Raw genomic sequence first — 17,844 nt, forward strand, 5'->3', positions numbered from 1 at the left:
TGAAAGTTGAACAGTAAGAGTACCAAGAGAAACTACTGGAGATAAATATTCAAAAGGAAATTGTATTATAGAAGCAGAGAAGATTACAACACAGAAACAGACCATTTGGTCCTTCAAATATGTGCCAGTGCTTGTCTCTCCATGAACTATATAGTTTAATCCCACTCCCTTGCTTGCTGATAACCTTTAATTTTCCTTTTTTAAAGCGACTATAAGAACATAAGAAATAGGAACAGGAGTGGGTCATACGGCCCCTTGAGCCTGCTCCGCCATTCAATAAAATCATGGCTGATCATCGACCTCAACTCCACTTTCCCGCCCGATCTCCATATCCCTTGATTCCCCTAGACTCCAGAAATCTATCTACCTCAACCTTGAATATACTCAGAGACTCAGCATCCACAGCCCTCTGGGGCAGATAATTCAAAAGATTCACAACCCTCTGAGTGAAGAAATTCCTCCTCATCTCTGTCTTAAATGGCCGATCCCTTATCCTTGGACTGTGCCCCCTGGTTCTAGACACTCCAGCCAGTGGTAAACAGCTTCTCAACATTTACCCCGTCAATCCCCTTCAAAATCTTATGTGTTTCAACGAGATCACCCCTCATTCTTCTAAACTCCGGAGAGTATAGGCCCAGTCTACACAATCTCTCATCATAAGACAGCCCTCTCATCGCAGGAATCAATCTAGTAAACCTTCATTGCACCGCCTCCAAGGCAAGTATATCCTTCCTTAGATAAGGAGACCAAAACTGTGCACAGTGCTTCAGGTGTGTTCTCACCAAGGCTCTGTACAATTGTAGCAAGACTTCCTTACTCTTATTGTTCTTATTTAAGAGACTTCACACCGGCAATTTTTGGCGTATTTGAAGAGGTACGTCCGATTTATTTTTGTGGCCCGACTGCGCTAGAAAATAAAGTTCTGAGTTTCGCCAGTTGTAACATTGAATTTGACGTGGCACACATTGGCATTAAGCTCTGTGGATGGAGCTTCAGGCCTGCGCCAAAAACTCATGTTGCCAGGGTAACGAGGAATGCTCTGAAGGGCTGAAGCTGGGAACGGAAACTGACCAAAGGCTGAGGCTGGAACTGACCAAGGGCTAAGGCTGGGCTGGAAACGGAAAATTAAGTCGCTCCTATCCTGGGCCGAAAGGCCCTCTGCTCCAGCTGGTGATACTCCTATCCTGGGCCAAAAAGCCCTCTGCTCCAGCCGGTGCCACTCCTATCCTGGGCCAAAAAGCCCTCTGCTCCAGCCGGTGATACTCCGATCCTGGGCCGAAAGGCCCTCTGGTCCAGCCGGTGCAGCTGATATCCCGGGCCGAAAGGCCCCCCGCCCTAGGTGCCGGTGCCACTGCTATCCCGGGCCAAGAGGCACCCACCAAAAAATAAATTCCCGTTTTACACGTGATGGGTGTGGTGTGTTGTGTTGTGCACTTTCAGAGCTGCTTTCGAGTATAAAAATCGGAGCAGCTGCAATATGGATCATGGGGCAAAGACCAGATATTTTTAAGCAGATGAAACTGAGGCCCTGGTTTCTATCATTGAGAGCAGATGGCAGGAGCTTCAGAACAGAGGTCCAGTTAAAGTAAAGCCCAGGGAAATGAACAAACATTGGGACAAAGTTGGAGATGATTTCTCGGCAATGGTGACCACCCCGAAGACCAGCAGGCAGTGCAAAAAGTGGCAGGACCTTGGCCAAATAGTTTCTGTAAGTAACATTTTCATTTATGCACTGGAATTACAACTGTAAATGTGTCCATCTGTGTGTGCCACCACAGCAGACCCCGTCTCTTAAGAAGTTATATTTTCATCTTTGCAGAGGAAGGTGGTGCACAATAGAGAGCGAACAGGAACTGGAGGAGGTTCAGCAAATGTGCCCCCACTGACACCACTGGAAGCGAGGATCGCTGGTATGATTGGCACTGGCTCTAGAAGGTTAATAACCTGTGCACAAGCTGGGCCCGAAGCTTCCAGAGGGCAAGTCCTGCAAATTCCACAGTCTGGCTTGGCTAAATGTTACTGCGTGGGCTAGCCACGCTTCGGTTTATGGGATGTATTCTCCGTCAGCCACGCTTCGGTTAATGCAATGTGCTATCATTCATCGTGGTCCTTTAAATGAGCCTGCGCTGTGTGCGCCTACTCATGCTACCCTGCCCCCGCCCCTGCTGCTAATCAATTGTCTGCTCTGTTATATTTTGCAGACGTTGCGCCCATCCCGGAGGAATCACAAGCCCCTGCCACAGAGGAACAATCATTCACCGAGGAGCCTGACCAGGATGAAGTCTTTAATGCAGAACTCCCACAGGAAGTTCACTACATCTGCAGGAGGTGGTGCCGCATATGGATGTGCCAACCCCTTTCTATGAGTGAGGGGACATTTAATGGTGTCCCACAGTCCAAGGTTGTGGGTCCCAGTGGGTTGCAGCGAGCCACACCCAGGATGGGGAGGGGAAGGAGAGCTCGAGAGCGCTCTCCTGAAATAAAGTATCTGTCATGTATTCAACCAGCATTGTAACCCATGTATAATCTGACCTAAGTTGTACACTGTGAGAACAATGACCACTAGGTGGGAGACACTCCTAACCTGGACCTTCAGGTACAACAGGGGAAGCTCCACCCACCTTCATCACTTGAGTGCTAAGGAATAAAGGACAGGTCACAGACTGACCTCTCAAGCATGGGCCTCGTGTGCATTTATACTGTATAGTAAGGACCTATCAATGGCGATGAGAAACTGGGATTTAAACCATGCGAGCATGGCCACTAGCAGAACAGATGAGAGGTACTGTGTTAAGGAATGGTTGGGACAGAAATTCAACATTGTTAAAGCAGCACACAGTTCTCCAGGCAGACAAGGGCAATCGGGCATGCCCCAACATGTAGTCGAACCCAGAGGGGGAGTTCGACAGAGACAATGGCAAGTTGAACGGCGATTCACACCATTGCAAGAGACAATATGGCCAGTAATGGGGCCATCAACACCTGTTAATGGCGCATTCAAGGACAGTCACAGGGGCAGTCAGGGACGATCGACTGGCAAGGGACCTTTTGTTTACAACAACAGCTCATGTTGGAGACGTGGAGGCACACACTAAGCCGGAGTTTGCAGAGATGAGCAAAATACCTGCAGAAATTGCAGAAATGAACCCTGGGGGAAATCGCTGGAAGCTGAAGTTCAGCGAGTTCATGTGGAGCACGTATACAGTTCATACACCAGGACGCCATTGATAATGATGAAAGTGCTCCTCAATGGCATCCCAGTATCAATGGAGCTAGACACGGGGGCCAGCCAGTCCCTGATGGGTATCAAACAGTTCGAAAAGCTGTGGGCGTCCAAGGCCAGGAGGCCAAAATTATCGCCGATTGACGAACAGCTACGGACTTTCACAAAGCAGATCATTCCGGTGCTAGGCAGCGCCACTGTAGTTGTGACCCACAAAGATTTGGAGAACAGACTGCCACTCTGGATTGTCCCAGGGGACAACTACTGGGGAGGAGTTGGCTTGCTGTCATGAACTGGAAATGGGGCGATGTCAATGCAATTTCTTCTGTGAAGCGAGTATCATGCTCACAGATCCTGGACAAATTTGGCTCATTATTTCAACCCGGCATCGGCACTTTCATGAGGGCCAAGGTAGTGATTCACATAAACCCGGATGCCAGGCCAGTACACCACAAGGCCAGAGCGGTGCCGTACGTGATGCGGGAAAAGATAGAAGGCGAATTGGACAGCCTGCTGAGGGAAGGCATCATCTCGCCAGTCGAATTCAATGACTGGGCGAGACCGATCGTGCCGGTGCTCAAGGCGGATGGGTCGGTCAGGATATGTGGTGATTACAAGGCCACAATCAATCGGGTGTCACTCCAAGACCAGTACCCGCTACCGAGAACGGAGGACCTCTTTGCGACGCTATCCGGTGGCAAACTTTTTTCAAAATTGGACCTGACCTCAGCTTACATGACCCAGGAGCTGGCGAGTGAGTCGAAGAAGCTGACCACCATCACGACACACAAGGGGTTGTTTGAGTACAACAGATGTCCGTTCGGGATTCGCTCGGCCGCCGTGATCTTCCAACGAAATATGGAAAGCCTCCTCAAGTCGATTCCAGGGACGGTGGTTTTTCAGGATGACATCCTCATCACGGGTTACGATACTGAAGAACACCTCCACAACCTGGAGGAGGTGCTACGCAGACTGGACCGGGTAGGTCTGCGACTGAAAAAGGCGAAGTGCGTCTTCCTAGCTCCAGAGGTAGAATTCCTGGGGATGAGGGTAGCAGCAGACGGGATCAGCCCTACTGCGTCCAAGACGGAAGCGATCCAGAGAGCACCCAGACCCCGTAACACAACGGAGCTGCGTTCGTTCCTAGGGCTCCTGAACTATTTTGGAAACTTTCTTCCCAAATTGAGCACGCTGCTAGAGCCGCTACACGTGCTCCTATGCAAAGGTCGCGAATGGGTCTGAGGGGACAGCCAGGAAAGGGCTTTTAAGAGAGTACGCAATTTGTTATGTTCCAACACTCTGTTAACACTATACGACCCGTGTAAGAAACTTGTGTTAATGTGCGATGCGTCATCCTATAGTGTCGGGTGTGTGTTGCAGCATGTCAATGTCAAGGGTCAGTTACAGCCGGTAGCTTATGCCTCCAGGAGTCTGTCCCAGGCAGAAAGGGGTTACGGGATGGTAGAAAAGGAGGCGCTTGCATGTGTATATGCTGTAAAGAAAATGCACCAGTACCTGTTTGGCAGGAAATTTGAGCTGGAGACAGATCACAAACCCCTAACGTCCCTTTTGGCCGACAACAAGGCCATAAATGCAAATGCATTGGCCCGCATACAGAGGTGGGCACTCACGTTAGCCGCCTATGACTATACAATTCGGCACCGAAAACTGCGCCGATGCACTCAGCAGCCTCCCACTAGCCACCACTGAAGGGGCTACCGAGCATGCTGCTGAGATGGTCATGGCTGTTGAAGCTTTCGGAAGCGAAGGCTCACCCGTGACAGCCCGTCAAATTAAAGTCTGGTCAAATAGACCCGCTATTGTCTCTAGTCAAGAAATGTGTCCTGAATGGGTACAGGGCATGCCCTGAGGAATTTAAACCATTTCACAGGCGCAGGGATGAACTCTCGATTCAGGCCGATTGCCTACTGTGGGGAAACCACGTAGTCATGCCCCAGATGGGCAGAGAGGTGTTCATCAGAGAACTCCACAATGAGCACCCGGGCATTGTCATGATGAAGGCAATTGCCAGGTCACACATTTGGTGGCCAGGGATAGACGCAGATCTGGAACTTTGTGTTCGCAGGTGCAACACGTGTGCCCAGCTGGGCAATGCGCCCAGGGAAGCCCCCCTTAGCCCCTGGCCATGGCCCGCCAAGCCTTGGTCACGCATCCATGTGGACTACGCAGGTCCTTTCATGGGAAAAATGTTTTTGGTTGTAGTAGACGCCTACTCCAAATGGATCGAGTGTGACATTTTAAATTCAAGCACATCCTCTGCCACAGTAGAAAGTCTACGGGCAATGTTCGCCGCCCACGGTCTACTGGACGTCTTGGTCAGCGACAATGACCCATGCTTCACAAGCACTGAATTCCAGGACTTCATGGCAGGCAATGGAATTAACCATGTCAGAACGGCACCGTTCAAGCCGGCCTCAAACGGCCAGGCAGAACGAGCAGTGCAGATAATCAAACAGGGGATGCTCAGAATCCAAGGGGGTTCCCTACAAAGACGCTTATCATGCCTCCTGTTGGCCTATAGATCCCGACCACACTCGCTCACAGGGGTTCCACCCGCAGAGCTGCTAATGAAAAGGACGCTCAAAACCCGACTATCCCTTATACACCCCACCATGAAAGAAATTGTCGAGAGCAGGCGCCAGCCACAATATGACTACCATGACAGGAATGCGAGGGCGCGATGTATTGATGTAAATTATCCTGTTTTTGTCCTCAACTACGCTGCAGGGCCCAAATGGCTTGCAGGCACTGTGATTGCCAAAGAGGGAAATAGGATTCTGGTAGTTAAACTTACCAAAGGACAAATCTGCCGCAAACACGTGGATCAAACAAAAAGGAGGTTCAGCAACTCCATAGAAGAAGCATAGGAAGAACACGATGTAGAGTTCACTCCACCACAGGTGACCGAACACCGGAACCAAAGGGAGGAGAGCCCAATCGCTGTGGGCAGTCTGGATAGGCCTGAGGCACCGTAAACAGCAGACACTCAGGCCAGCGCCCAACAACCGGAGCCCCAACTCAGGCGCTCTACAAGAGAGCGTAAACCACCAGAGAGATCCCAATAAGACTTTGGGGGGGAGGTGATGTCATGTATTCAACCAGCATTGTAACCCATGTATAATCTGACCTAAGTTGTACACTGAGAGAACAATGACCACTAGGTGGGAGACACTCTTAACCTGGGCCTTCAGGTACAAAAGGGGAAACTCCACCCACCTTCATCACTTGAGTGCTAAGGAACAAAGGACAGATCACAGACTGACCTTCTCTCAAGCATGGGCCTCGTGTGATTTATACTGTATAGTAAGGACCTATCAGTATCCAACAGATGTGGTTCAGCTCATGGCAATGAGTGGGGAGAGCATTGAGCTTACCCAACCACTCCTGGACGGCATGGATGGGGTGGGTCATGAGATAGCGGGATTGTCGTCTGAAGTAACGACACTCTCGGGAGAAATGGCAACATATTAAGGAGGGAATGTCGGAGGTAGCTGATACGGTGTCGGGGCAGATTAAGGAGGGACTGTCGGAGGTAGCTGATACGCTGTCGTGGCAGATTAGGGAGGGAATGTCTTAGTTAGCTGCTGCAATAAGGGAACATGTCCAGGCTCTCACTGACCAGCGGCAAATGATGGATTCAACTGGTGACACTCCCACTCAGACCCCAGACCAACCTCAGGTGGTGTGACGGTGCATCCACAGTCCGAGGAAGAGTTGGAGGAGGCCCGAGCCAGGCCCGCCACAGAGCCGTCTCTTAGAGCCCACACCCGCCAACAAGAACATCGCTGTCCACAAGATGCTCGAAAAAAGCAACTTGGTTCCATTGGAGAAGGCCTGCGTCACCAGCCAAAGGTAGAGGCAGCAAGGGCAAGCGCGTCAGCGGGCGGTCTTAGAATAAGGGGGAGGAGAGATGGCTGCAGCCAAAGTTTGTTTGCTGTTGTTGTTATTGTTGCTACTGTTGTTCTTATGTTATTGTTATTTAACTGATTTTAATTGAAAAGTTTAAAGTTTTTAAGTCATGTAACTTGAAAAGCAAGTTTGTAAGTGATCTTAATGGAAAAATTTAAAGTTTGTAACAAAAATATTGTTATTAAAGTTAAGTACAAGTGTACAAATGTTTAACAAACATAATTCTTTCTTCAATTAAACCAGAATCATGAACATTATTCTTTAAATTAACGCAAGTCAACCAACATGGTGAATGATCAAACGTGCCGCTCAGCCTTCATGCAGCAAAGTGTTCAAGGATTAGTGGCTGACGTAAGGCCCTTGCAATGACTATAGGTACACGAGGGCCCCCCTCCCCCTCCACTGTCGTCCTGCGGGTTGAGGTGGTGGCATGGCTTCCTCCTGCTGCTGCTGCTGCTCCTCCTCCTCGTCAGCTTGCTCGTCGTCCTCCTCATGCCCTGCCGCCTGAGGTTGCTCTTCAACTTCCAGCACCTGTTGCCTCATGATCGCTAAGTTGTGCAGCATGCAGGACACGACAGTGAACTGACCGACCATCTCAGGGCGTATTGCAGGTAGTCTCCAGAACAGTCTAGGCATCTGAAACGCTGCTTTAGTATTCCAATTGTCCTTTCAATGATGCTGCGTGTGGTTATGTGAAACATGTTGTACCGATGCTTGGCTTCTGTCCGGGTATTGCATGGGCGGGGGGGGATGTCATGACCCAGGTGGCGAGACACCTGTCCCCCATTTGCCAGCTCTGCCCTTCTGGCTGCTGCTGAAAAATGGAAGATATATTGCGCTAATGCCTGCTCCCTGGATATCTGGCATCAACGGCCATGATGTGATGCATGTTGTCACAGACCAGCTGCACATTTAGTGAGTGGAACCCTTTCCTGTAAATCGCTGAATCGTTCAAAGGTGCTCGCAAGGCGATGTGGGTACAGTCTATCGCACTCTACACCTTGGGGAAGCCATTAATCCTCAAGAAACCCACAGCCCTGTCACGCATTGCCTGGGCGGTCTTGGGTTACTTAATGTAGTTGTCCCTACGGGCGTACCACTACAGCATACCGGAGCATGCCACTACAGCTTCCAGCGCGTGTTGTCCCAAGTGTGCGACGACTTCGAGGTGGGCAACTGGGTGACATGACTTTAAAAACTTTAAACTTTTCAATTAGGGCAATCAAGGCCCAGGTTGCCGGTTAGAGCGTGGGCAGAGCCCAGGCACAGCGGAGGAGCGGTAAGATCGTAGCGGTAAATGAGGGTATGGGGCCCAGAAGAGCCGAGGGCCCAGGGGCAGCACAGGACAACACACATTGCAATTTGTGTGCGTGCTACGTCTGTGCAGCAAAGCAGGTCTCCAGTCGTCCTGGTTAACCCTTGCCACTAGATAAAGACCTAGCTCTGTCAAGCCCGTGTGGTGGCTGATGTGCAACAATCACCACACGTTAAAAAAATCTACGCACAGGCATCTTCCACCCCTGGAGTTCAGGACCTGGAATATTGGGTCCTTCATTGAAACATCTATGAACTCATCCCTTTTGGTGTGGAAGTAAGTCATCCTCATTCGAGGGACTGCCGATGATGATGCAGTCGTGACCTGTCGAATGCAGCTATGCGTCGCATGCTCCGAGATGTAGCGTACGTCCCCAGTTGAAGCCTGGAACGAGCAGGAGGCACAGAAGGCTAGTGCTGCAGTCACTTTGACCTTTATGGGTAGTGCAGTCCTCCTCCTGCTTCTAGGTTGCACGTCTGCCCTGATCAATTGGTCAAATCTCGGTGATCACCTCCTTCCGAAAGTGCAGCCTGTGACTGCAGTCTGCCTCACTGCAGGTATGAGCGCCTCTCCCTGAACATTCGATCCGGGTAAGGCCTCCTCGCCATCATTCTTCAAACTCTCTGGTTCCTGAGATATTGTTGTCTTATTTGCATAGCCATGAAGCAAAACAGTCTTCCTATACAAAGCATTGCTAGGATTGCCCCCATTGTTTTTTCTTAATTGCAAACGAAATGAGACTACTCACACAAAATACACACACACACACACACACACACACACACATAAAATACACAGCATAATATGAAGACTGGGGGCAATATTCACTATTTATTGTTAGCTCTGCAACAAACTTGTTTTCCCCCCTCTCCGATGATCACTGGGCTCGAGGCACAGAGGATCGCTGGCCGAAGGTCCCCCCCGCCTCCGCTGTCATCCTGGGCCGAAGGCCCCCCCCACCCCAGTGTCTTCAGCTCGGCTAAAACAATGGCGTCTTCTCTTCGCCGATTTCCTTAAGTGTAGGGAAGGTTTTGCACAAGGGTGCAGTGCGCCGTTTCAGAAAAAAATCGTACTTAGCCAAACTCACTTAAATGGCCAAAAGTGGCGCACCCGGCAGGTTCCGCCCCCAGTGACATCACAAAATTGGGAACTAAAAAAAATCAGCCGTACCTACTTTGCAGAAACTGTGCAGAAACTTTGGCCAAACTTGCAGATTTTAGTCTGTTCCAAAAAAAGCATCGTAAGCCAAAAAAACGTCGCGGAATGGTGGCCAAAATTCAGCCCATGGACTCTACTGCAACAACAGGATTATAGCACAGAATTCTGCATTCTTAACTATCTAATTAAAGAAATTTCTTTTAACACGCTCTTTAATGGTTTTTGTGATTATCTGCAAATGCTGGGGAAAGTTTAATGACCTCACCTTGAAGGGAAAGCAGATAAAAACCTTTACACGGATGTAAAACTGTGAGTCCTGCAATAACAATCTAGTGTTTCCTGATACTCAGTGTTATGTGCTCGTTAAAATAACATAATGTAAGCAATGGTACAGTCTAATGCCTATTTATCTTCCATAAATCCATGCTGGCTTCCTTTGACCATACCATACCTATCTAGTTATTCCATTATAATATAAACAGAAAATGCTTGCTGCAAATACTCAGCAGGTCAGGCACCATCTGTGGAGTGAGGAACAGAGTTGACAGGCTGAAACTTAACTCTCAAAATCGGGTGGGTTGAGGTCGGGTGAGATGTTAAAACATGAAGAATCTCAAACACAACCACTTCCGGGTTTAATGGAGGTGGGACAAGTAGTAGACAACCAACCCGCTCCCAGGAGGCGGGTTGACCAATTCAATATTTTAATGAGGTTGGCAGCCTCTGATTTAACCTGCTTTTCAGGTTTAACTGTGGCTGGCCGGGTTTCCCAGGACTCGGGAAACACGGCAGCTGAAGCACGGCGAGGACAGCTTCGGGGAGAAGGTAAGTGCTTCCCCACCAGACCCCCAAACTCGCCCCCCCCCTCCATCAGACCAGCCGACACCCCACCCCAACACCCCCCCCTGCACCCCCCCCGGATCAGGATTCAGACACTTCCCCACTCACACTCCCACTAGCAGCAGCAGGCGACTATGGCTGCAGCCTTCTCCACAGTACTCCCAACCTGGCTGGAAGCCAAGCCTGTCATTCAGGCTGACATACGAGCGGGGAACCTGTCAAACCACAACTACGCACACAGTGGAGTCAAAACTCCATGGCGTGCGGATAAACCCGAACTTCCGGGTTTCCCGACAGAAACTCTGCTCCTCCCCCCCCAATCCCCATCTACAGAGCCCACCCCTGTCAAGACTCAGACCAATGTTTCAGGTTGATGACCTTTTGTCAGATCTGGCAAAAGTTAGAGATGTAACAGGCTTTAAGCAAGTTCAGAGGCAGGGAAAGGGGCAGAATGGACAAAAGGGAAGGTCCATGATAGGGTGGAAGGCAGGAGAGATTAAATGACAAAGGGGATGATGGTGCAAGGCAAAAGGAGGTGGTAACGGGACAAGTACAGAAACAAAAGATGCGTCTAGAGGAGCTATAAATGGCAACAGCAAAACCATTACCAGCAGCTGCAGTCCGGAGAAAATGGGAGCAGTGGTAATGATCTGAAGTTGTTGAGCTCAATATTGAGTCCAGAAGGTTGTATAGTGCCTAATCGAAAGATGAAGTGCTGTTCCTCGAGCTTCGTTAGAACAGTGTGTGAGACTAAGGACAGAGAGGTCAGAGTGGGAGTGGGGCGGAGAATTAAAATGGCAAGCTACTGAAAGTTCATTTCTATTGTTTTTGTTTATTCCATTATCTACTCTTTCTGGATCCATTCCAATACTTTACCCACAACAGCTAACCGGTGTGTAGTTTCTGGGTTGTCCCATTGCCCCTTCTTAAAGATTGTTATTATGTTAAGATACTTTCCAATCCTTGGGCACAATTCTTGTTTCTGATGATTCCCTAAAGACAGTAGAAAGGACTTGACTAATTTTGCTTGTCACTTGTTTAAGTATCTTTGTGTGAAGAATCTTCCTTTAACTCTCTCAGCCTATCATTGACTGATTTGGCTGAAATTTCTATTCTTTATGAACCACAGATTTAGGCTGTATATGAGGGAAGAGAAACATAGAAAATAGGTGCAGGAGTAGGCCATTCAGCCCCTCGAGCTTGCACCACCATTCAATATGATCATGGCTGATCATGCAACTTCAGTATCCCATTCCTGCTTTCTCTCCATACCCTTTTGAATATATCTAATGAACTGGCCTCAACAACTTTCTGTGCTAAAGAATTCCACAGGTTCACAAAGGACAAAGACTGATGCATTTAGACTGAATTTCAGAAGTTCTGAAACTATATTCCATATATAGCGTTTTCTTACCGTTTGGGATGCAAACCTTCCAGAGGAAGAACAGAGCCAATAAGAAACTCAGTAAGCAAAACACCTCCATTCTGGAAACTTCATGGCCACTTTATAAAAGGTCAGGATTCAGCTAAGGACTGAGGTGTAAAAGCTGAAGGGACACAGGGGTCAGAAACTTGCCTGAGACCTAGAGGTCGTAGGATGCATCGGGTCCTCTAAGGATTCAAGATATTGAAAATATTGATGTTCTACTTGGCCTACATTCCAACTTATTTGCTTCTCACTCTGTCATTTGACTAGGTACATTTACCACAGCAGATTGACAATCAATCTCCTGATTAGTTTGGTCAACTATCACCCTCTTTCATGCAGCTCGGGAATATTGCCAAGCAGAGCCCACGAATGATTTGTCACAAATTCCTATCCCAACACTTCCTCCTATCTCTTTGTGTTTGACTGCTCAATGATATTAAGAAATCAACCATCCAGGGACAAGAAATTGCTTTTGAATACCTCTCCCCTTTTCTGTAAGTAGTATTTTTATATTGTTTTTGCAACATGACCAATCTTCCTCAGAGCACAAACCAAACAGAATCAGATAGCAATTGAAGAACTGGCAATCATCGCTGCTGTTTCCATCTGATGGCAAACAGTCTCTAACAAACCGATCAATTCAAATGATAATAGGAAAGGTTGCCTGTATCATTAATCACCCGAATATTCTATAAAACATAGAAATCCTGTTATATATGGGAATAATGTAAGAGTGAGCAATGAACAACAAATACTTCCACTACCTCACATTAATGAGTGTTACTGATTGCTGCTATATTCTTTTAATACCTTTTGGTTTTGCTGGGAAGATTGAGATATGATAATGGATAATATATACAACTTATGACGTCCTCCTATAGCATGCTGATATCATTGTAAGTCAAGTCATAGGTACAATATTTAATTTCAAATCAGGTGATTTGAATGTGTGAGTAAGCTATTTGTCCATGATTGTCATGACAGAAAAATAAAGCCAACTTTTACAAAAAGTTATTATATTAAATGGTCCATGCTGGAATGTGATTCAATGTCATATCACAGTCTGATAAACTAGTTGAGCATAATAGTAAGGAAGGACATTAGCTTGGATGATGTGGAATCTGTATGGGTACAGCTGCGGAATACCAAAGCGCAGAAAACGCTAGTGGGAGTTGTGTACAGACCACCAAACAGTAGTAGTGAGGTTGGGGACAGCATCAAACAAAAAATTAGGGATGCGTGTAATAAAGGTACAGCAGTTATCATGGGCGACTTTAATCCACATATAGATTGGGCTAACCAAACTGGTAGCAATACGATGGAGGAGGATTTCCTGGAGTGTATTAGGGATGGTTTTCTAAACCAATATGTCGAGGAACCAACTAGAGGGCTGGCCATCCTAGACTGGGTGATGTGCAATGAGAAAGGACTAATTAGCAATCTTGTTGTGCGAGGCCCCTTGGGGAAGAGTGACCATAATATGGTAGAATTCTTTATTAAGATGGAGAGTGACATAGTTAATTCAGAGTCTAGGGTCCTGAGCTTAAGGAAAGGTACTTCGATGGTATGAGACGTGAATTGGCTAGAATAGACTGGTGAATGATACTTAAAGGGTTGACTGTGGATAGGCAATGGCAAACATTTAAAGATCACATGGATGAACTTCAACAATTGTACATCCCTGTCTGGAGTAAAAACAACCGGGAAGGTGGTTCAACCATGTCTAACAAGGGAAATTAGGGATAGTGTTAAATTCAAGGGAGAGGCATACCAATTGGCCAGAAAAAGCAGCAAACCTGAGGCCTGGGAGAAATTTAGAATTCAGCAGAGGAGGACAAAGTGTTTAATTAGGAGGGGGAAAATAGAGTATGAGAGGAAGCTTGCTGGGAACATAAACACTCTCTGCAAAAGCTTCTATAGATATGTGAAGAGAAAAAGAGAGAAGACAAACGTAAGTCCCTTGCAGTCAGAATCAGGTGAATTTATAATGGGGAACAAAGAAATGGCAGACCAATTGAACAAATACTTTGGTTCTGTCTTCACGAAGGAAGACACAAATAACCTTCCGGAAATACTAGGGGACAGAGGGTCTAGCGAGAAGGAGGAACTGAAGGAAATCCTTATTAGTCAGGAAATTGTTGTGGATATGTGAACTGGATATATGGAAATAAAGACAGTGAAGTGAACTGGATATATGAAAATGTATAAGCCATGGAAAAATAACTAAGAGAATGTCAGATTGCAAATAATACAACATCAGCACAATTAACAGACTTTCTCAAGGTTTTAAGTTACTAATCATGCCAGTATAAATTGTAACATGAAATGGATATAAGGATAAATGAAAATACAACATCAGCACAATTGCAAGGTTTCAGTTAGTAGTCACGCCAGTAAAATTGTAACATTTAGAGGCAATGCCTGAGCTTTAGTAAAAAACAGCCCATATAGATGTCGGCTCATGAGTTAGTTTAAAGTTAGTTTAAATCGCGCGGCGACGCGGACCGCGGGACGATGTGGGAATTAGAGTTAGTTTAAATACGAGGGACGGCGTGAAAATGGGTAATCAGTTGGATAAAACAATGGATGCGGGTAGTCCGCTACAAAAGTTATGTGAGGAATTCCCTGAAAGAGCTGAAGAATTTAGAAAATTACCAGGAGCCCTGAACAAATTATTAGGAGATGACCAGTGGCCTCTAGGTGGCACTAGAAGCGTGGAGGTAGCAAAAAAAGCACAGGGATTAATTTGGAGAAGGGGACGAGGGAAAGGGGACAAAAACTTAATTGCAACATGGCGACACTATTGTCAAAATTTAAAAGATGCATCACTTCTGTCAAGTTGGCAAATAAATGCTATTAAATTAGGACTCTCATTGACAGAGGGAGGACATGTTAAAACTGTAGATGTCTTAAAAAAAGAATGCGCGCATGAGAAACTTACTAAGAGATCCTCTGGGACCTCTGAGAAAGGTATTGACCGACTACGTAGTCAAATGGCTAGCTTTGTGTTGACCGAGGCTGATGAGGAAATTGATGGTCACTGACTCAGCGCCCAACGGCACCTCCCGCACCCCCTAGCCCCTTGCTCCAGTCCTCTTCCCATCACCCTCCACCTTACACTCCGGCGAGAGGAGTTAAAGATAAATGTAACCCCATACCAACGAAGCAACAAGCCCAAACTGACTCCTCATCCTCTGATAGCGATTCGGATCCCCAGTTCACAAGTAATATAGTCAAAAGGACCAGATCTCACACTCGGAAGGGCAGAATTATATCTCGATATCACAGACAGTCCCGTAAATCTTCTAGTCAATCTACCAGTCCAACTTGTGAAAGACATAGCAAACACCCCTGCCGATCGAGACGCAGAACTGTCAAGCAGTCAGACAGCTCCGAAACATCCTCCGACCTAGAAATGCCTTCCAAGATTCCAAAGTCCCGACACCAATTCCCTGTCAGACCAATGCCAAACCCTGATGCACAACAAGCTGCAAACCACCCCACCATAGATGTCTATGTGCCCTGGAAACCGAACGAAATTATGGCCCTTATGGCCAGCATACCAGATCGGAAAAAAGAACCTATCAAATTTATAGATCATCTTCGAACTACTATTTCAGTTTATAATGCAGAATCAAGGGACCTGTGGGCCTTGGTAAAGCAAACCCTGAGCCCAACTGAACATGCCCGATTTCTAACTCACCTAGGACGTGCTACTCATGATGCATTGGTGGTTGCTCACCCTAACGATGTTCAGGATCGCCTAAACGCTATCTTTAATGCTCTCACCACGACCCTTCAGAAGCCCATCAGTATGGCCACAGTATTAGAAACTAAACCCAAGCGAGAAGAAACTGCCGATGAATTTATGGAAAGATTTATTGAAATATACGGGAGTCAATCAGGAGATAATGCCTTCAGGGAGGGAGAGGATTCTCCTCAATTCTGCGCTATTCTACTTCAGTGCCTGCCCTATTCGATTGCTCACGCTATCCGGACAAATAATATGAATTGGGCAGATAACAGTAAAGCCCAGATGGAAAGGGCGGTTAGATATTATTGGCAGGAAAAGAAAGGAGAGGGGGGGAGGAGCGCCCCCATCCCGGGTCAAGTCTGAATACGTGACTAGAAAGGAAGAGCCGCCTCGGGTGGAAGGACCAAAACCCGACCCAAGGGGATACCAGATGGAACCGCAGTGTTGCATGCAGGATTGGGTGGATAAGCAAGGATACGGTTATACTAAACACCCAAACTGCCCGGGCCCTGCTAATTACAGACTGTCCTATTGTCCCCGGCCTGGTATGGGAAGAGGTCGTAAGAGGAAATGAATGTTTTATTTGTGGGCAAGAAGGACATTGGAATAAAAATTGCCCCTACCGTCAGCATGAAAAAGGAAGAGGAAGAGGAGGGGGGCAAGGGGGGAGAGGACAAGGATCTTACACTAACTTCTCCCAGAACAATCCCTTTGGCCAACCGTCCCCCGATTATTCGTATTGACTACGTAGCTTGATTGTACAGAGAACTTCCCTGGATGACGAACCGATTTGCCAGTTTCCAGTCCCTAGCACGGCTAAACAAATGCGACAGTGGTTGGGAATGATCAATGACTGCCGATCCTGGATCCCTAATGTTGCCCTGATGACTAAGCACCTCACCCCGTATACAAATAAGTAAGGCAGCTTTGAAATAGAAACCGCAGACGTCCAAGCCTTTAAGGAATTAAAGACAGCCCTGCTGCAAGCTCCGGCTTTGGGCCGGCCCCTCTATGACTGGCCCTTTCAACTGTATTGTACAATCCTGAAGGACTGTGCTACTGCTGTCTTAACTCAGAAACACGGGGATAAGCATTAACCGCCATCTACAATAGCCTCCAATCCGCTGCCAACATCACCCTCCAGCAGGATATTGTTCTGTACACCTCTCACTCCGTAGCTGCCCTCGTGGGCCAACTGCAGACTCAACATCTTACCATGGCCAGGCAAAGTAGATATGAGATCTACCTACTAAATAATCCAAGGTTGACCTTTCGGCACTGTACTGCCATTAATCCGGCCTGTTTTCTGACCAAGCCACCCCAAGATGAGGAAGAACCGAGTCATGACTGTTAATCTTTAATTCAAGAAGTTAACTCAGTCAGGGAGGATCTAGTTGATGCACCAATGGAGGACCCTGACTGTATTATGTATGTAGACGGAAGCTCTTCCATTGACCCAGAAGGCAGATGAAATTCTGGATACACCATAGTAAACCAGGAGAATCAGGTCGTGGAATCTGCCGCCTTTGAGACCGCCTATTCCGCCCAACAAGCTGAACTATTCGTCCTCACCCGAGCCTGTATCTTGGCTAAAGACCTCAAGGTTAATATCTATACCGACTCTGGGTATGCCTTTGGGGTAGCCCATGATTTCGGACAATTAAGGAAAAATAGAGGATTCCTAACTTCAAATGGGAATGAGATATCCCATAAGCAGCTAGTATCTGATTTGTTGCAAGCCCTTATGCTCCCCAAGCGCATTGCCATTGTCAAATGTACCGCCCACACTACCGGAAACTCTCTGGTTGATATAGGGAACCGCTGTGCTGACCAAGAGGCCAAACAGGCCTCTCGTGGACAACGAATGGTAGTGCCCAGAATGATGAGTCAAACTAAAAATCCTCCAAAGGATAAGTTAGCCTCGGAAAAACCAATGCCAACCATCCAAGATGTTATAAAAGCACAGGAGGACGCTCCTGAAAAAGATAAACTGTTGTGGAAATATTATGGATGTACTTATGACAATGTTTCTAAACTCTGGACCACTCCCGCGGAACAGACTTGCATGTCTGACGAGTTGGCTCTATGGGTTATTGAATGTATGCATTTTGCTACTCATTGTGGAGCAAGGGCAACAAGTGATACGCTTTTGGCTACTTGGTGGCACTCTAGACTCCACCAAGAGTTGACCCAGA

General features: G+C 47.3%; 1 protein-coding gene across 13 annotated transcripts in view; it reads right to left on the reverse strand.

The window, feature by feature from the left end:
* The window catches only part of LOC139281277 (tumor necrosis factor receptor superfamily member 13B), a 99,228-nt gene that overhangs the window by 70,433 nt on the left and 10,951 nt on the right, over window positions 1–17,844 (reverse strand). The gene's annotated exons all lie outside the window — the stretch shown is intronic.

Source organism: Pristiophorus japonicus, chromosome 15 (genome assembly GCF_044704955.1).
Source record: "Pristiophorus japonicus isolate sPriJap1 chromosome 15, sPriJap1.hap1, whole genome shotgun sequence".
In the NCBI taxonomy this organism is placed as follows: Eukaryota; Metazoa; Chordata; class Chondrichthyes; family Pristiophoridae; genus Pristiophorus; species Pristiophorus japonicus.